The following is a 21,105-nucleotide window of genomic DNA, read 5'->3' as shown; positions in this document are numbered from 1 at the left end:
TGCCGAATGGCTGAGAAACACCTAAAGAAATGTTCAACATCTTTAGTCATAAGGGAAATGCAAATCAAAACAACCCTGAGATTTCACCTCACAAAAGTGAGAATGGCTAAGATCAAAAATTCAGGTGACAGCAAATGCTGGTGAGGATGTGGAGAAAGAGGAACACTCCTCCATTGTTGGTGGGATTGCAGACTGGTACAACCATTCCGCAAATCAGTCTGGAGGTTCCTCAGAAAATTGGACATTGAACTGCGTGAGGATCCAGCTATACCTCTCTTGGGCATATACCCAAAAGATGCCCCAACATATAAAAAAGCCATGCTCCACTATGTTCATAGCAGCCTTATTTATAATAGCCAGAAGCTGGAAAGAACCCAGATGCCCTTCAACAGAGGAATGGATACAGAAAATGTGGTACATCTACACAATGGAATATTACTCAACTATCAAAAATGACTTTATGAAATTCGTAGGCAAATGGAAGGAACTGGAAAATATCATCCTGAGTGAGGTAACCCAATCACAGAAAAACACACATGGTATGCACTCATTGATAAGTGGCTATTAGCCCAAATGCTTGAATTACCCTAGATGCCTAGAACACAAGAAACTCAAGACGGATGATCAAAATGAATGCTTCACTCCTTCTTTAAAAGGGGAACAAGAGGGGTTGGGGATTTAGCTCAGTAGTAGAGCGCTTGCCGAGGAAGCGCAAGGCCCTGGGTTCGATCCCCAACTCCGAAAAAAAAGAACAACAAAAAAAAAAGGGTAACAAGAATACCCTTGGCAGGGAATAGAGAGGCAAAGATTAAAACAGAGACTGAAGGAACACCCATTCAGAGCCTGCCCCACATGTGGTCCATACATATACAGCCACCCAATTAGACAAGATGAATGAATCAAAGTAGTGCAGGCTGACAGCAGCCGGATGTAGATCTCTCCTGAGAGACACAGCCAGAATACAGCAAATACAGAGGCGAATGCCAGCAGCAAACCACAGAACTGAGAACAGGACGCCCGTTGAAGTAATCAGAGAAAGAACTGGAAAGCTTGAAGGGGCTCGAGACCCCATATGAACAACAATGCCAAGCAACCAGAGCTTCCAGGGACTAAGCCACTACCTAAAGACTATACATGGACTGACCCTGGACTCTGACCTCATAGGTAGCAATGAATATCCTAGTAAAAGCACCACTGTAAGGGGAAGCCCTGGGTCCTGCTAAGACTGAACCTCCAGTGAACATGATTGTTGGGGGGAGGGTGGCAATGGGGGGAGGATGGGGATGGGAACACCCATAATGATGGGGAGGGGAGGGGTTAGAGGGATGTTGGCCCGGAAACCGGGAAAGGGAATAACACTGGAAATGTAAATAAGAAATACTCAAGATAATAAAAAAAAAAAGAACGCATGCAAATGAGTATCACCATCTGAACAGCTTAGTATCATCTACTCAGTATATCTAGCATAATACTGTGTCTATGACGATCTGAACCTTCCCTGAGTGTTGTTGCCCCAGCAAGAAGAATGAAGTATTGAGGACAAACCCCAGTGATCCTTTCAAGGGGTTAGAAGAAAGCCATCAGAGATACTCCACTTCTTTGTTCTTAGATTAAATCAAGATGATACAATGTGAATCTAGTGGGCTATTTGACCAGACATCTTTCTCCCAACCCCACCTATCTGAGTTCATTGCTTGGCAGAATTCATGACCCACCATTCTAGATGTTTCTTGATACATTGCTGCTAAGGGCCAGGTTTCCTGAGTTTTGTTTTTTATAGAATTGGCTGTAGTCAATCATTGTTGCCTTCTATTATATATAGAGAGAAATATCTACAGTAACTGACCACACTGTAGTTGTATATACAAGTACAGTAGTGGAAAGTTCAGCATAACTGAGGAGTGGCAAACCAGCACTGTGTCCTGGCCTTTCTCTGCCCATATCACAGCTCACAGGCGACTGGGGCAAACCTTGAGTTCCTCTGTAGAAAGAGAGTGAGGATGAATGGACACTGAGCAGGCAGAGCAACACAGCTGAGGTGACTCAATTCCAACAACAAACACATTATTTGTTTCCCATCTTAACAGCTCGTTTTAAAGACTTGTCCCCATACCTAGCTTAAACAAGGCAATTTTCATATGTGCCAGCCTGCTATTTCATATTGTTGCTGTAATACGCCTCCACATCATAGATTACAAAAAAAGAAAAAAAATAAACCTGACACTGAGAAGGGTGATGCTTGACAACATCTGGTGCATTGGGGGCCCAGGTCTGGTCACAAATAACCAGGACACAGGGGATACAGAGCAAAGGCAGATGCAACTGCATTCAGCTGCAAGTTTATTAATCCTTATATAGGCATGAATATGTATTACCTCACTTTACTTTTTGGCAAGATATAATAAGATCGTTATTCCAATCATACCAGGAACAACCGGGGAAAGTCTAGGCAAAGAAATAAGACTAAGGAAAGCCTTCTTCTTAAAATATCTGTATAGCAAATCACCCCTCTTCCTAGTATCACAATATACTTGTCATAACGCAGAGAGCATGAGAGCCGCTTCCACAAAAATAGGACATTGCACAACATAGTGTGAGGTAAAGTGAGAAAAACATTTTCTTCTCAAGGGCAGCATTCCAGCCCCTGCTTGCATCTCTCAGCCGTCTTTCCTTGATCCTGTCTGGGAAGTGTATCTCAATGACTCCACAATTTCTTTCTTTGTTCTTTTGTTTTAAAAGTAACACTTTGTATAACATAGCTAAATGTCCTCGAAGGGGTTTAATCGTGCAAAAAGAAAGCAATATAACATATAATGTATGCAACCTTTAATGAGTGTATCTATTTTCTTAGCGGTATTATTCAGATATCTTCCCAGATCTGGATTTAACTTTGGTAATTGTTATCTGTCTAGAAAATCAACAATATCGAATAAATATTCCAGTTTTCTGGCGTAAAGTCCTTGTGAGAAAGAACTAATGATTTTGGAATTTGCTCGGTGTCTATTGTTATGTCCCTCATTTCATTTCTGATTTTTAATTTATGTATTGTCTCTCTTATGCATTGTTAGTTTGAGGAAGGGGTTGTCACTCTTGTGGATCTTCTCAAAAAAAAAAGGAAGAAAGAAAAAGAAAATACACAAAAACACAAGCTCTTGGTTTCCTTGACTTTGTATTTTTCTCCTTGTTTCTAAAGGCTTGATTTCAACCCTGAGTTTATTTCCTTCCATCAAATCCTACCAGACTCTCTATGGGATGAGGCTTTGCCTCACCTTAGTAACAGCAGCATGGAATAAATGAAGCTTCTGCTGATCTCTTTTGTGGTGTTGCACATCACAATCTCACTGAAAACCATGCATAGCTTGGTTTTAGGCTCTATTAAAGCAGCCCACTATTTCAGTGTTCCCTGCAAGGTGCCATGAAACAGTAGTAACATAATTCTGCATGCACATCGACAGGTTTCCTATGGTCTTCTGGGTCATTTGATAAAAGTGTATTGTGAGTTCATGGATGAGCGTGCGCACAAACACACACACACACACACACACACACTTTACTGTCATGGTGCACATTCTTTGCACACCAAGAATAAAGTGAGCGTTACTGAAAATGCACCAATAGTGGAATCGATGGAGGGAGCTGTGGGGAAGCTGGGGCTTAGAGATACTTAAAAGACCCAATGCAGATTCTTCTTTTATTGGAGGAGAAACTTGATAGACAATGTTGTTCTTTATTTCCTTCTCTAGAGCACACAGGATTAGGGTGGCAGCTAGGGCTCTGAGTGTGTTTGGCAAATAGTGTAGCACTGAATTAGATCTTAGGCCTGGAACCCTATTAATCATCTACAACAATTACAGGGCAGGCTGGATGAAGACACTCAGCTGACAATGTGGACATCTCAAGACAGTCATTGGACAATGGCTGACAGACTTGTCTGAAGACTGGAAATGTTTCTCTATCTTGGAGAGGAGAGAAGGAGCCTCCAACTACACTGTCCTCTAAGGAAGTTTATTCAGGTGAGGGATGACATGGACTGTTTCGTCTCATGTCACACATGTCAGTAGAAAATATCCTCTGCAAATAGTGATATTTTGACTTCTTTTCTAATCTGTATCCCCTTGATCTCCTTTTGTTGTCTGATGGCTTTGGCTAGAACTTCAAGAACTATATTGATTAAGTAGGGAGAGCGTGGGAAGACTCGTCCAGTCCCTGATTTTAGTGGGATTGCTTCAAGTTTCTCTCCATTTAGTTTAATGTTAGCTACTGGTTTGCTGTATATGGCTTTTACTATGTTTAGGTATGGGCCTTGAATTCCTATTTTTCCAGGACTTTTTTCATGAAGGGGTTTTGAATTTTGTTAAATGCTTTCTCAGCATCTAATGATATGATCATGTGGTTTTGTTTTTTCAGTTTGTTTATATAATGGATTACTTTGATGGTTTTCCGTATATTAAACCATCCCTGCATGCCTGGGATGAAGCCTCCTTGATCATGGTGGATGATTGTTTTGATGTGCTCTTGGATTCAGTTTTCCAGAATTTCATTGCGTATTGTTGCATTGATATTCATAAGGGAAATTCGTCTGAAGTTCTCTTTCTTTTTTGGGTCTTTGTGTGGTTTAGGTACCTATGGCTTCATAGAAGGAATTCTATAGCGCTCCATCTGTTTCAATTTTGTGGAATAGTTTGGATAGTATTGGTATGAGGTCTTCTATGAAGGTCTGATATAATTCTACACTGAAACTGTCTGGACCTGGGCTCTAAACTTGAAGCAATACCACTAAAATCAGGGACTAGACAAGGCTACACACTCTCTCCCTACTTATTCAATATAGTTCTTGAAGTTGTAGCCAGAGCAATCAGAGTACAAAAGGAGATCACGGGGATACAGATTGGAAAAGAAGAAGTCAAAATATCACTATTTGCAGATGATATGATAGTTTATTTAAGTGATCCCAAAAGTTCCACCAGAGAACTACTAAAGCTGGTAAACAACTTCAGCAAAGTGGCTTGGAATACAATTAACTCAAACAAATTAGTAGCCTTCTTCTACACAAAAGAGAAACAAGCTGAGAAAGAAATTAGGGAAACGACACCCTTCATAACAGTCCCAAATAATATAAAATACCTCGGTGTGACTTTATCCAAGCAAGTAAAATATCTGTACAATAAGAACTTTAGCCTCTGAAGAAAGAAATTGAAGAAGACTTCAGAAGATGGAAAGGTCTCCCATGTTCATGGATTGGCAGGATTAATATAGTAAAAATGGCCATTTTACCAAAAGCGATCTACAGATTCAATGCAATCCCCATCAAAATACCAATCCAATTCTTCAAAGAGTTAGATTTGCAAATTCATCTGGAATAACAAAAACCCAGGATAGCTAAAACTATCCTCAACAATAAAAGGACTTCTGGGGGAATCACTATCCCTGAACTCAAGCAGTATTGCAGAGCAATTGTGATAAAAACTGTATGGTATTGGTACAGAAACAGGCAGATAGATCAATGGAATAGAATTGAAGAACAGAAATGAATCCACAAGCCTATGGTCATTTGATTTTTGACAAAGGAGCCTAAACCATCCAATTGAGAAAAGATAGCATTTTCAGCAAATGGTGCTGGTTCAATAGGAGGTCAACATGTAGAAGAATGCAGATCGATCCATACTTACCACCCTGTACAAAGCTTAAGTCCAAGTGGATCAAGGACCTCCACATCAAACCAGATACACTCAGACTAATAGAAGAAAAAGTGGGGAAGCATCTCGAACACATGGGCACTGGAGAAAATTTCCTGAACAAAACACCAATGGCTTATGCTCTAAGATCAAGAATCGACAAATGGTGTCTCATAAAACTGCAAAGCTTTTGTAAGGCAAAGGACGCTGTGGTTAGGACAAAATGGCAACCAACAGATTGGGAAAAGATCTTTGCCAATTATACAACAGATAGAAGCCTTATATCCAATATATACAAAGAATTCAAGAAGTTAGACTGTAGTGAGACAAATAACCCTATTAAAAATGGGATTCAGAGGTAAACAAAGAATTCAGCTGAGGAATGCCTAATGACTGAAAAGCACCTAAAGAAATGTTCAACATCTTTAGTGATAGGGAAATGCAAATCAAAACAACCCTTAGATTTCACCTTACACCAGTTAGAATGGCTAAGATCAAAAACTCAGGTGACAGCAAATGCTGGTGAGGATGTGGAGAAAGAGGAACACTCCTCCATTGTTGGTGGGATTGCAGACTGGTACAACCATTCTGCAAATCAGCCTGGAGGTTCCTCAGAAAATTGGACATTGAACTGCGTGAGGACCCAGCTATAAATCTCTTGGGCATATACCCAAAAGATGCCCCAACATGTAACAAAGACACATGCTCCACTACGTTAATAGCAGCCTGATTTATAATCGCCAGAATCTGGAAAGAACCCAGATGCCCTTCAACAGAGGAATGGATACAGAAAATGTAGTATGTCTACACAATGGAGTATTACTCAGCTATCAAAAATTATGACTTTATGAAATTCATAGGCAAATGGATGGAACTGGAAAATAGCATCCTGAGTGAGATAAACCAATCACAGAAAAACACACATGGTATGTACTCATTGATAAGTGGCTATTAGCCCAAATGCTTGAATTACCCTAGATGAACAGAACGTGTGAAACTCAAGAAGGACGACCAAAATGTGAATGCTTCACTCCTTCTTTAAAAGGGGAACAAGAATACCGTTTCCAGGGAATAGGGAGGCATAGTTCAGAAAAGAGGCAGAAGGAACACCCATTCAAAGCCTGCCCCACATGTGGCCCCATATGTATACAGTCACCAAACTTGATAAGATGGATGAAGCAAAAAATTGCAGGCTGACAGGAACCGGATGTAGATCTCTTTAGGATACACAACCAGAATACAGTGAATACCTAGGCGAATGCCAGCAGCAAACCACTGAACTGAGAACAAGACCCCCATTGAAGGAATCAGAGAGAAGACTGGAAGAGCTTGAAGGGGCTTGAGACCCCATATGAACAACAATGCCAACCAACTAGAGTTTCCAGGGACTAAGCCTCTACCCAAAGTTTATACTTGGACTGACCCTGGGGTCCAACCTCATAGGTAGCAATGAATAGCCTAGTAAGAGCACCAGTGGAAGGGGAAACCCTTGGTCCTGACAAAACTGAACCTACAGTGAACATGATTGTTTGGGGGGAGGGTTGTAATGGGGGGAGGATGGGGAGGGGAAGCCCATATAGAACAGGAGGGGGAGGGGTTGGGGGACCTTGGCCCGGAAACAGAGAAGGGGAATAACAATCGAAATGTAAATAAGAAATACTCAAATTACTAAAGAAAAAAGAAAGAAATACGCAATTCAATAAAGATGGGGAAAAAAAGCTAAAAAAAAAAAAATCCAAGGTATTGTATGGCACTGTTATCATTAACAGAAAAAGCACATCGTGTTGGGAAGGATAATAAATTATGAGTAGGATTAGAAAACCCCAAGCCTCTTCCAGGTCCTAAAAGGGCAAAAAAAAAAAAAAAAAAGGGCAAATACAGCATTAATGTGATATGTTGGTTAAATCTAGTTACTAGCTTCTATTGTGATACCTATGACACTTTTTGTGTCATGGTCACCTTATAATGACTAGAGGACCTAAGCTTGAGAGTAACCAATGCCTCTCCCTTGCTTCTCTAGCTGCTGAGCATTGAAAATTCCTGATGAGACAGCATCTGTTTGTAGACATACTGGATTATTCTTCTGCACTTTATCTCTCCAAGTCACCTCCACTCTCAGTTAGTCAGTTTAATTCCATAAATTGGAAATGAGTCACGTGGAAACATACTTTCTCAATACAATCACAGATTTGCCATGGAAAAGTGGCAACATGAACTGTCCTACCTAAGTTCTGGGCTTGCACAGACCTGCTCTCCAAAAGAAACATGTGTTCACAGCTGCAGTGTGCATTCACTACGGATCCTCTTGAGGTCCTCCCTAAACTGCATAGATTAAGATAATTATTGTAGCGCCCACCTTGGCCAGCAAGGAAGACGCAACACCGTCGGATTCTTCTCAACAGCCTTTATTGCAGGAACACCTAATTGTTAATACGGGGACCCCAAGGAATAAAGGCACTTGCCTTATATACAAAACAGACTATGGCTGTAAATTTGTCCACTGGGGATTGGTGGAGTATGAAATACCTATTTAGCATGAATATCACCCTGGCCTTGTAGGTGCTGGTGGTATGCCAACACATGTGCTGTAGGTGTTTACCACAAATGACCACCGGATGTCGGCGCCATCTTTAGCCGCTCCCTACATCTCCCTCTTTTTTGTTTTTTTAAAAATGAACCCATTAGGTGGAGGTAGTGGTCTGAGAGAGGTCAAACATGCCTCACAGAGTGCCCAGCTCGGCCATGGCGAGCCACTCTTGCAGTTAGGACTGCACCCTAATGGCAGTAAATGAACGTATGCTGTAACACACTGTTCTGGGCTATATGTGTGTGTTGCGCAGAGGAGCATTTGACCAGCCCGTATGTTCAAACGGGGTGTAGCCACCTCTGTCTATGACTGGTCTAGATCAGGGTGTCACGTCAATATTGTCATTGCTCCTGTCTTAGGTCATTCCTCTCGACAGCTTGGCCTTACCCGTCCTTGGATTAACCCAATCACCACAGGGCTCCTGCCTTAGGTTGGTCCAAGCCCGAGGAAAGTTGCCCGTCTCTGGATACAATGGCTTCACATGACAGTGACAAAATACGATCTAGGGCGAACTCTTAATTTTTCAAAGAGGCCAGCCATATGTTGGGAGACGCACCTCTTTCAATGGCAACCATAGCTTGGTAAACAATCGCTTTTTGTCTGGCATGCTCTCATTGTAAACGGCAAAAAAGCCATAGACATACTCCACATCCCAAGAGGAGAATGGCCCCCCAGGCAAACATGCCAGCCCATTCTTTAAAAAAGGAGAAAGCATTGGTAATCCATGAAGTGAAATCTCCAAACGTGATAGGTTCCAATCTTGTGTTGTTAAGGACAGCAATCTTCATCAGCAGTTGTCTCGATAATTGCTCCGCTTTCATGGATCAGTTTCCTTTCAGGTAATTCGAGATTTCTTTGCTCTGTTGAGAATACTGAGAGAAGTTAGCTTGCAAAGGAGTAATACATAGCCTCTAAGGGAGGAAACACAGGACATCTGTGTCATATGATACCAAATGCCAAAATGCTGACTACAAGATTTAACACCTAACATAGCAAGCTGTGCAACAGCAGAAGGATAATATTCAAGGCTCTTATTTGGAGAAATATGACGATAAATCCACAGAAGCGGTCCTTGTTGCCACAGCACTCCTGTAGGCTGACGAAAAGGTTCTCAGTATACACAAAAAGAGATCCTCCTTTTCCTTATACCTTCTTAGCATTGCCTTTTCCAATCTTTCCTCTACTTTCCTTAAGGATAATCGTGCTTCCTTGTTTAAAGCACGGGTTGATGTAAGCTGAGAATCCCCTTTCAGGATCTCATAGAGTGGCTGTAACTCTACATTGGGCACATTAATATAAGGTTGAATCCAATTTAGGCTTCTTAGTAATTTCTGAAATTCACTTAATGTTTTTAAATGAACTTTTTGTAATTCAATTTTCTGAGGGGAAATACTATTAGAAGTAACTTTTGTTCCTAAATATTCCCCCATTTGTCCCATCTGAACCTTTTCAGATGCTATGAACAATTGATTATCTTCAAGCACTTTAACCATTTCCACATAGGCCACTTTTAATGTGTCACAATCTTTTGTGGAAAGCAATATATCAGCCATAAAATATATTATTCTTAATTTTGGAAATTGGTCACGTACAGGCTGTAAGGCTTGTCCTACATATAGCTGACACATAGTAGGGCTATTAGCCATACCTTGAGGCAAGACCACCCACTGATAGTGCTTATCAGGCTCTTCATTATTCATAGAAGGCAAAGTAAATGCAAATAGCACGCTATCTTGTGGGGCAAGAGGGATGGAAAAAAAGCAATCTTTAATATCAATGATAATAATAGGCCAACCAGCAGGAATACCAGAGAGCAATGGTAAACCTCTCTGTATGGGACCCATTATTTGCATCTGAGAATTGATAGCTCTTTTTTTTTTCTTTTTTTTTTCTTTTATTTTTTTTTATTAACTTGAATATTTCTTATATACATTTCGAGTGTTATTCCCTTTCCCGGTTTCAGGGCAAACAGCCACATGGGGGCATCCACTTCCTTATGGGTGTTCCCCTCCCCATCCTCCCCCCATTACCCCCCTCCCCCCAACAATCTAGTTCACTGGGGGTTCAGTCTTAGCAGGACCCAGGGCTTCCCCTTCCACTGGTGCTTTTACTAGGATATTCATTGCTACCTATGAGGTCAGAGTCCAGGGTCAGTCCATGTATAGCCTTTAGGTAGTGGCTTAGTCCCTGGAGGCTTTGGTTGCTTGGCTTTGGTTGGTTTTACATATGGGATCTCGAGCCCCTTCATGCTCTTCCAGTTCTTTCTCTGATTCCTTCAACCGGGGTCCTATTCTCAGTTCAGTGGTTTGCTGTTGGCAAATATAGAGATATTTGCTGTATTCTGGCTGTGTCTCTCAGGAGCGATCTACATCCGGCTCCTGTTGGCCTGCACTTCTTTGCTTCATCCATCTTATCTAATTGGGTGGCTGTGTATGAATGGGCCACATGTGGGGCAGGCTCTGAATAGGTGTTCCTTCTGTGTCTGTTTTAATCTTTGCCTCTCTATTCCCTGCCAAGGGTATTCTTGTTCCCCTTTTAAAGAAGGAGTGAAGCATTCACATTTTGATCATCCGTCTTGAGTTTCATGTGTTTTGGCATCTAGGGTAATTCAAGCATTTGGGCTAATAGCCACTCATCAATGAGTGCATACCATGTGTGTTTTTCTGTGATTGGGTTAGCTCACTCAGGATGATATTTTCCAGTTCCAACCATTTGCCTACGAATTTCATAAAGTCATTGTTTTTGATAGCTAAGTAGTATTCCATTGTGTAGATGTACCACATTTTCTGTATCTATTCCTCTGTTGAAGGGCATCTGGGTTCTTTCCAGCTTCTGGCTATTATAAATAAGGCTGCGATGAACATAGTGGAGCACGTGTCTTTTTTATATGTTGGGGCATCATTTGGGTATATGCCCAAGAGAGGTATAGCTGGATCCTCACGCAGTTCAATGTTCAATTTTCTGAGGAACCTCCAGACTGATTTCCCGAATGGTTTTACCAGTCTGCAATCCCACCAACAATGGAGGAGTGTTCCTCTTTTTCCGCATCCTCGCCAGCATCTGCTGTCACCTGAGTTTTTGATCTTAGCCATTCTCACTGGTGTGAGGTGAAATCTCATGGTTGTTTTGATTTGCATTTCCCTTATGACTAAAGATGTCGAACATTTCTTTAGGTGTTTCTCAGCCATTCGGCATTCCTCAGCTGTGAATTCTTTGTTTAGCTCTGAACCCCATTTTTTAATAGGGCTATTTGTTTCCCTGCGGTCTAACTTCTTGAGTTCTTTGTATATTTTGGATATAAGGCCTCTATCTGTTGTAGGATTGGTAAAGATCTTTTCCCAATCTGTTGGTTGCCGTTTTGTCCTAACCACAGTGTCCTTTGCCTTACAGAGGCTTTGCAGTTTTATGAGATCCCATTTGTCGATTCTTGATCTTAGAGCATAAGCTATTGGTGTTTTGTTCAGGAAATTTTTTCCAGTGCCCATGTGTTCCAGATGCTTCCCTAGTTTTTCTTCTATTAGTTTGAGTGTATTTGGTTTGATGTGGAGGTCCTTGATCCACTTGGACTTAAGCTTTGTACAGGTGATAAGCATGGATCGATCTGCATTCTTCTACATGTTGCCCTCCAGTTGAATCTGCAACATTTGCTGAAAATGCTATCTTTTTTCCATTTGATGGTTTTGGCTCCTTTGTCAAAAATCAAGTGCCCATAGGTGTGTGGGTTCCTTTCTGGGTCTTCAATTCTGTTCCATTGGTCTATCTGTCTGTCTCTGTACCAATACCATGCAGTTTTTATCACTATTGCTCTGTAATACTGCTTGAGTTCAGGGATAGTGATTCCCCCTGAAGTCCTTTTATTGTTGAGGATAGTTTTAGCTATCCTGGGTTTTTTGTTATTCCAGATGAATTTGCAAATTGTTCTGTCTAACTCTTTGAAGAATTGGATTGGTATTTTGATGGGGATTGCATTGAATCTGTAGGTCGCCTTTGGTAAAATGGCCATTTTTACTATATTAATCCTGCCAATCCATGAGCATGGGAGATCTTTCCATCTTCTGAGGTCTTCTTCAATTTCTTTCCTCAGTGTCTTGAAGTTCTTATTGTACAGATCTTTTACTTGCTTGGTTAAAGTCACACCGAGGTACTTTATATTATTTGGGTCTATTATGAAGGGTGTCGTTTCCCTAATTTCTTTCTCGGCTTGTTTCTCTTTTGTATAGAGGAAGGCAACTGATTTATTTGAGTTAATTTTATACCCAGCCACTTTGCTGAAGTTGTTTATCAGCTTTAGTAGTTCTCTGGTGGAACTTTTGGGATCACTTAAATATACTATCATGTCATCTGCCAATAGTGATATTTTGACCTCTTCTTTTCCGATCTGTATCCCTTTGATCTCCTTTTGTTGTCTGATTGCTCTGGCTAGAACTTCAAGAACTATATTGAATAAGTAGGGAAAGAGTGGGCAGCCTTGTCTAGTCCCTGATTTTAGTGGGATTGCTTCAAGTTTCTCTCCATTTAGTTTAATGTTAGCAACTGGTTTGCTGTATATGGCTTTTACTATGTTTAGGTATGGGCCTTGAATTCCTATTCTTTCCAGGACTTTTATCATGAAGGGGTGTTGAATTTTGTCAAATGCTTTCTCAGCATCTAATGAAATGATCATGTGGTTCTGTTCTTTCAGTTTGTTTATATAATGGATCACGTTGATGGTTTTCCATATATTATACCATCCCTGCATGCCTGGGATGAAGCCTACTTGATCATGGTGGATGATTGTTTTGATGTGCTCTTGAATTCGGTTTGCCAGAATTTTATTGAGTATTTTTGCATCGATATTCATAAGGGAAATTGGTCTGAAGTTCTCTTTCTTTGTTGTGTCTTTGTGTGGTTTAGGTATAAGAGTAATTGTGGCTTCGTAGAAGGAATTCGGTAGGGCTCCATCTGTTTCAATTTTGTGGAATAGTTTGGATAATATTGGTATGAGGTCTTCTATGAAGGTTTGATAGAATTCTGCACTAAACCCGTCTGGACCTGGGCTCTTTTTGGTTGGGAGACCTTTAATGACTGCTTCTATTTCCTTAGGAGTTATGGGGTTGTTTAACTGGTTTATCTGTTCCTGATTTAACTTCGATACCTGGTATCTGTCTAGGAAATTGTCCATTTCCTGAAGATTTTCAAATTTTGTTGAATATAGGTTTTTATAGTAAGATCTGATGATTTTTTGAATTTCCTCTGAATCTGTAGTTATGTCTCCCTTTTCATTTCTAATTTTGTTAATTTGGACGCACTCTCTGTGTCCTCTCGTTAGTCTGGCTAAGGGTTTATCTATCTTGTTGATTTTCTGAAAGAACCAACTTTTGGTTCTGTTGATTCTTTCTATGGTCCTTTTTGTTTCTACTTGGTTGATTTCAGCTCTGAGTTTGATTATTTCCTGCCTTCTACTCCTCCTGGGTGTATTTGCTTCTTTTTGTTCTAAAGCTTTTAGGTGTGCTGTCAAGCTGCTGACATATGCTCTTTCCTGTTTCTTTCTGCAGGCACTCAGCGCTATGAGTTTTCCTCTTAGCACAGCTTTCATTGTGTCCCATAAGTTTGAGTATGTTGTATCTTCATTTTCATTAAATTCTAAAAAGTTTTTAATTTCTTTCTTTATTTCTTCCTTGACCAGGTTATCATTGAGTAGAGCATTGTTCAATTTCCACGTATATGTGGGCATTCTTCCCTTATTGTTATTGAAGACCAGTTTTAGGCCGTGGTGGTCCGATAGCACGCATGGGATTATTTCTATCCTTCTGTACCTGTTGAGGCCCGTTTTTTGACCAATTATATGGTCTATTTTGGAGAAAGTACCATGAGGAGCTGAGAAGAAGGTATATCCTTTTGCTTTAGGATAGAATGTTCTATAAATATCTGTTAAGTCCATTTGGCTCATGACTTCTCTTAGTCTGTCGACATCACTGTTTAATTTCTGTTTCCATGATCTGTCCATTGATGAGAGTGGGGTGTTGAAATCTCCCACTATTATTGTGTGAGGTGCAATGTGTGTTTTGAGCTTTAGTAAGGTTTCTTTTACATATGTAGCTGCCCTTGTATTTGGGGCATAGATATTTAGGATTGAGACTTCATCTTGGTGGATTTTCCTTTGATGAATATGAAGTGTCCTTCCTTATCTTTTTTGATGACTTTTAGTTGGAAATTGATTTTATTTGATATTAGAATGGCTACTCCAGCTTGCTTCTTCTGACCATTTGCTTGGAAAGTTGTTTTCCAGCCTTTCACTCTGAGGTAGTGTCTGTCTTTGTCTCTGAGGTGTGTTTCCTGTAGGCAGCAGAATGCAGGGTCCTCGTTGCGTATCCAGTTTGTTAATCTATGTCTTTTTATTGGGGAGTTGAGGCCATTGATATTGAGAGATATTAAGGAATAGTGATTATTGCTTCCCGTTATATTCATATTTGGATGTGAGGTTATGTTTGTGTGCTTTCATTCTCTTTGTTTTGTTGCCAAGACGATTAGTTTCTTGCTTCTTGTAGGGTATAGCTTGCCTCCTTATGTTGGGCTTTACCATTTATTATCCTTTGTAGTGCTGGATTTGTAGAAAGATATTGTGTAAATTTGGTTTTGTCATGGAATATCTTGGTTTCTCCATCAATGTTAATTGAGAGTTTTGCTGGATACAGTAAGCTGGGCTGGCATTTGTGTTCTCTTAGGGTCTGTATAACATCAGTCCAGGATCTTCTGGCCTTCATAGTTCCTGGCGAGAAGTCTGGTGTGATTCTGATAGGTCTCCCTTTATATGTTACTTGACCTTTTTCCCTTACTGCTTTTAATATTCTTTCTTTATTTTGTGTGTTTGGTGTTTTGACAATTATGTGATGGGAGGTGTTTCTTTTCTGGTCCAATCTATTTGGAGTTCTGTAGGCTTCTTGTATGTCTATGGGTATCTCTTTTTTTAGGTTAGGGAAGTTTTCTTCTATGATTTTGTTGAAGATATTTACTGGTCCTTTGAGCTGGGAGTCTTCACTCTCTTCTATACGTATTATCCTTAGGTTTGATCTTCTCATTGAGTCCTGTATTTCCTGTATGTTTTGGACCAGTAGCTTTTTCCGCTTTACATTATCTTTGACAGTTGAGTCAATGATTTCTATGGAATCTTCTGCTCCTGAGATTCTCTCTGCCATCTCTTGTATTCTGTTGGTGAAGCTTGTATCTACAGCTCCTTGTCTCTTCTTTTGGTTTTCTATATCCAGGGTTGTTTCCATGTGTTCTTTCTTGATTGCTTCTATTTCCATTTTTAATTCCTTCAACTGTTTGATTGTGTTATCCTGGAATTCTTTCAGGGATTTTTGTGTCTCCTCTCTATGGGCTTCTACTTGTTTATTTATGTTTTCCTGGAATTCTTTCAGGCATTTTTGCGATTCCTCTCTGTGGGCTTCTACTTGTTTATTAATGTTTTCCTGTGTTTCCCTAAGTGTGTTCATGTCTTTCTTGAAGTCCTCCAGCATCATGATCAAATATGATTTTGAAACTAGATCTTGCTTTTCTGGTGAGTTTGGATATTCCATGTTTGTTTTGGTGGGAGAATTGGGCTCCGATGATGGCATGTAGTCTTGGTTTCTGTTGCTTGGGTTCCTGCGCTTGCCTCTCGCCATCAGATTATCTCTAGTGTTACTTTGTTCTGCTATTTCTGACAGTGGCTAGACTGTCCTATAAGCCTGTGTGTCAGGAGTGCTGTAGACCTGTTTTCCTCTCTTTCAGTCAGTTATGGGGACAGAGTGTTCTGCTTTCAGGCGTGTAGTTTTTCCTCTCTACAGGTCTTCAGCTGTTCCTGTGGGCCTGTGTCTTGAGTTCACCAGGCAGGTTTCTTGCAGCAGAAAATTTGGTCTTACCTGTGGTCCCGAGGCTCAGGTTCGCTCATGGGGTGCTGCCCAGGGGCTCTCTGCAGCGGCAGCAACCAGGAAGACCTGTGCCGCCCCTTCCGGGAGCTTCAGTGCACCAGGGTTCCAGATGGTCTTTGGCTTTTTCCTCTGGCGTCCGAGATGTGTCTGCAGGGAGCAGTCTCTTCTGGTTTCCCAGGCTTGTCTGCCTCTCTGAAGGTTTAGCTCTCCCTCCCACGGGATTTTGGTGCAGATAACTGTTTATCCGGTCTGTTACTTTCAGGTTCCGGCGGTGTCTCAGGCAGGTGTCCTGCCGCTCCTGGGCCCTCCCCCACGGGAGCCCAGAGGCCTTATACAGTTTCCTCTTGGGCCAGGGATGTGGGCAGGGGTGAGCAGTGTTGGTGGTCTCTTCCGCTCTGCAGCCTCAGGAGTGCCCACCTGACCAGGCGGTTGGGTCTCTCTCTCACCGGGTCTGGGTTACTTGCTTTGCTAACGTCACACCGAGGTACTTTATCTTATTTGGGTCTATTATGAAGGGTGTCGTTTCCCTAATTTCTTTCTCAGCTTGTTTCTCTTTCATGTAGAGGAAGGCTACTGATTTATGTGAGTTAATTTTATACCCAGCCACTTTGCTGAACTTGTTTATTAGCTTTAGTAGTTCTCTGGTTGAACTTTTGGGATCACTCAAATATACTATCATATCATGTGAAAATAGTGATATTTTTACTTTTTCTTTTCCAATCTGTATCCCCTTGACCTCCTTTTGTTGTCTGATTGCTCTGGCTAGAATTTCAAGAACTATATTGAATAAGTAGGGAGAGAGTGGGCAGCCTTGTCTAGTCCCTGATTTTAGTGGGATTGCTTCAAGTTTCTCTCCATTTAGTTTAATGTTAGCAACTGGTTTGCTGTATATGGCTTTTACTATGTTTAGGTGAATTGATAGCTCTTAAATCATGTAATAATCGCAATTTTCCTGATTTTTTTCTTAATAACAAATATAGGTGTATTCCAGGGTGATGTGGATGACTGTATATGTCCCAATTGCAGCTGTTCAGACACTAATTCAGCAGCAGCAGTTAATTTTTCAGAGGATAAAGGCCATTGAGGAATCCACACAGGCTCTTCTGTTTTCCATGTAATGGGTATGCCTCTCTCAATGGCCCGTAGGAAAAACCCAGACCCGTCCTGTCTCTTTTAGAATTCAGCAGCACTGAGTCAACTTGTCCTTGTAAATATTTTCCTAAATCTTTTCTGGGCATGTAGTCCATTTTTATCATCATATCCTTGGCCTGTGGGGAATACTCATTAGTCAGTCTCATATCTAAATTTATTAAGACATCTCTGACCCACAGAGACACAGGAATGTCCATAATATAGGGAGTAATCATTCCAGATCTACCTTCTTCATCCTCCCATGTCAATTCTTTGGAGCTTATTAAGGGAGCCATCTCGTACCCCAGACCACGTAGGGCCTGCGATGATGTTGGCATGGGCCATCTAGGTGGCCAGTCATGAACAGAGATGATACTACGATCTACTCCAGTGTCTAACAAACCAAGGAATGACCGTCCATCCACAGTCAATGTTAACATGGGACGATCACCTAGTTCTAACGAGATAAAGGCAAATCGGGAACCTGTAGATCCCAAGCCCCGTCTCCTCTAATCCTATTTTCTGCAGGAAAGTGCCTATGTAAGCTAGGCAGAAGCAGCAGCTGAGCAATTCTGTCTCCAGGGGAAATAGCAGTAATTCCCTGGGGAGAGGCTGCCAGGACTTTTACTGTGCCTAAATAATCAGGGTCAACTACTCCAGGTACAATTTGCAAACCTTTCGGGGCAGAAGAGGAGCGTCCCAACAACAGCCCAACTGTGTCTTTAGAGAGGGGTACTCTAAAATCTATATCTATAGGCTGTACTCCCATTTGGGGGGTCAGTACGAGTCTGGTGGTGGAGTGGAGGTCCAGTCTGTGGAGCCTTTAGTGGCTCTCCTCGGTCCTTCGGGTGGTGAAGAGAAGGCCAAGGCCTCTGTTTGTCCTGTCCTTGCCTGTCTTTCTGTAGAGCCCCATATATTTGAGGGCCCTGGGGACGTGCGCCCCATTGTCTGTTTTTTGGCCGTGTACCACCATATCCTGTCGCTAGAGGGCGACCATCCAAGTCTTTCACAGATCGACATTCATTTGCCCAGTGGTTTCCCTTCCTACAGCGGGGGCACAATCTAGGTTGTGGAGGTCTGTTACTACCCCGTTCCCCACTTCTTTCAGGGCACTGTCGTCCATAGTGCCCTTTACGGCCAGATTTGAAGGAGGTATCTGCAGTAACCTTCTTTCTTAATTGTATCATTGCTGCCGCTAGGCCAACATTAGTCAATGGCCCTCCTATTTCCCTGCAGACTTTCATCCACATCTCTAAACCTTTATGTTTATATGGTGTTATAGCAGTCCTACATTCTTTTGTACGTTGTTCATACACTAGCTGCTTAATAAGAGGCATAGCGGAAACAGACCAGATAAACAGTTCTCTGCACCCAAATCCCGTGGGAGGGAGAGCTAAACCTTCAGAGAGGCAGACAAGCCTGGGAAACCAGAAGAGACTGCTCTCTGCACACACATCTCGGACGCCAGAGGAAAAAGCCAAAGACCATCTGGAACCCTGGTGCACTGAAGCTCCCGGAAGGGGCGGCACAGGTCTTCCTGGTTGCTGCCGCTGCAGAGAGCCCCTGGGCAGCACCCCACGAGCGAACCTGAGCCTCGGGACCACAGGTAAGACCAAATTTTCTGCTGCAAGAAACCTGCCTGGTGAACTCAAGACACAGGCCCACAGGAACAGCTGAAGACCTGTAGAGAGGAAAAACTACACGCCCGAAAGCAGAACACTCTGTCCCCATAACTGACTGAGAGAGAGGAAAACAGGTCTACAGCACTCCTGACACACAGGCTTATAGGACAGTCTAGCCACTGTCAGAAATAGCAGAACAAAGTAACACTAGAGATAATCTGATGGCGAGAGGCAAGCGCAGGAACCCAAGCAACAGAAACCAAGACTACATGGCACCATCAGAGCCCAATTCTCCCATCAAACAAACATGGAATATCCAAACACACCAGAAAAGCAAGATCTAGTTTCAAAATCATTTTTGATCATGATGCTGGAGGACTTCAAGAAAGACGTGAAGAACTCCCTTAGAGAACAAGTAGAAGCCTACAGAGAGGAATCGCAAAAATGCCTGAAAGAATTCCAGGAAAACATAAATAAACAAGTAGAAGCCCATAGAGAGGAGACACAAAAATCCCTGAAAGAATTCCAGGATAACACAATCAAACAGTTGAAGGAATTAAAAATGGAAATAGAAGCAATCAAGAAAGAACACATGGAAACAACCCTGGATATAGAAAACCAAAAGAAGAGACAAGGAGCTGTAGATACAAGCTTCACCAACAGAATACAAGAGATGGCAGAGAGAATCTCAGGAGCAGAAGATTCCATAGAAATCATTGACTCAACTGTCAAAGATAATGTAAAGCGGAAAAAGCTACTGGTCCAAAACATACAGGAAATCCAGGACTCAATGAGAAGATCAAACTCGAAACTCGAAAGAACCCAGATGCCCTTCAACAGAGGAATGGATACAGAAAATGTGGTACATCTACACAATGGAATATTACTCAGCTATCAAAAACGAGTTTATGAAATTCGTAGGCAAATGGTTGGAACTGGAAAATATCATCCTGAGTGAGCTAACCAATCACAGAAAGACATACATGGTATGCACTCATTGATAAGTGGCTATTAGCCCTAATGCATGAATTACCCTAGATCCCTAGAACAAACGAAACTGAAGACGGATGATCAAAATGTGAATGCTTCACTCCTTCTTTAAATGAGGAAAAAGAATACCCTTGGCAGGGAAGGGAGAGGCAAAGATTAAAACAGAGACTGAAGGAACACCCATTCAGAGCCTGCCCCACATATGGCCCATACATATACAGCCACCCAATTAGACAAGATGGATGAAGCAAAGAAGTGCAGACCGACAGGAGCCGGATGTAGATCGCTCCTGAGAGACACAGCCAGAATACAGCAAATACAGAGGCAAATGCCAGCAGCAAACCACTGAACTGAGAATAGGTCCCCCGTTGAAGGAATCAGAGAAAGAACTGGAAGAGCTTGAAGGGGCTCGAGACCCCATATGTACAACAATGTCAAGGAACCAGAGCTTCCAGGGACTAAGCCACTACCTAAAGACTATATATGGACTGACCCTGGACTCTGACCCCATAGGTAGCAATGAATATCCTAGTAAGAGCACCAGTGGAAGGGGAAGCCCTGGGTCCTGCTAAGACTGAACCCCCAGTGAACTAGACTATGGGGGGAGGGCGGCAATGGGGGGAGGGTTGGGAGGGGAACACCCATAAGGAAGGGGAGGGGGGAGGGGGATGTTTGCCCGGAAACCGGGAAAGGGAATAACACTTGAAATGTATATAAGAAATACTCAAGTTAATAAAAAAAAAGGCATAGCTGTATCAGGGTCTCCAAAGACCTTGGTAGCGGACTCTACCATGTGGGCTACAAAGTCTGAAAAAGGCTCTGTGGATCCTTGCAGAACCTTGGTAAGGTTCCCAGAGACTGCACTTCTATTGGGCAATGCTTTCCAGGCTTTAATGGCTATTTCATTAATCTGACTCTAGACTTGATCTGGATAACCAATCTGGTCCAGAGCAAATCTGCCTATTCCCAATAGCATGTCAGCGTCCCAGTGTCTCTGAGGATCTGCTCCTGAAGCCTGATTAATGGCAGCTTGAATGTTAGCATATTCATACAGGTAAGATTTCCAATTCAAGTATTGACCTGGAGAGAGGCAAGCTGTAGCTAAACTCCCCCAATCTCCAGGGGTAAGACAGTATCTGCCAAGAGCCTCAATCTGAGCGATAGCAAAAGCTGTGTTGACTCCATAAGTTTTGACTGACTTTGCTAAT

The 21,105-nt window shown here is 41.9% G+C and overlaps 1 pseudogene; it reads right to left on the bottom strand.

Annotated features, from left to right (window-relative positions):
- The window catches only part of LOC147999389 (zinc finger CCCH-type antiviral protein 1 pseudogene), a 67,877-nt pseudogene that overhangs the window by 19,899 nt on the left and 26,873 nt on the right, over positions 1–21,105 (bottom strand).

The sequence above is a fragment of the Rattus norvegicus genome, chromosome 19 (assembly GCF_021556685.1).
Source record: "Rattus norvegicus strain SHRSP/BbbUtx chromosome 19, alternate assembly SHRSP_T2T, whole genome shotgun sequence".
NCBI classification, from domain to species: domain Eukaryota; kingdom Metazoa; phylum Chordata; class Mammalia; order Rodentia; family Muridae; genus Rattus; species Rattus norvegicus.
Note: the sequence above shows the minus strand (reverse complement) of the source record. Positions and strands in the feature narration are given on the sequence as shown.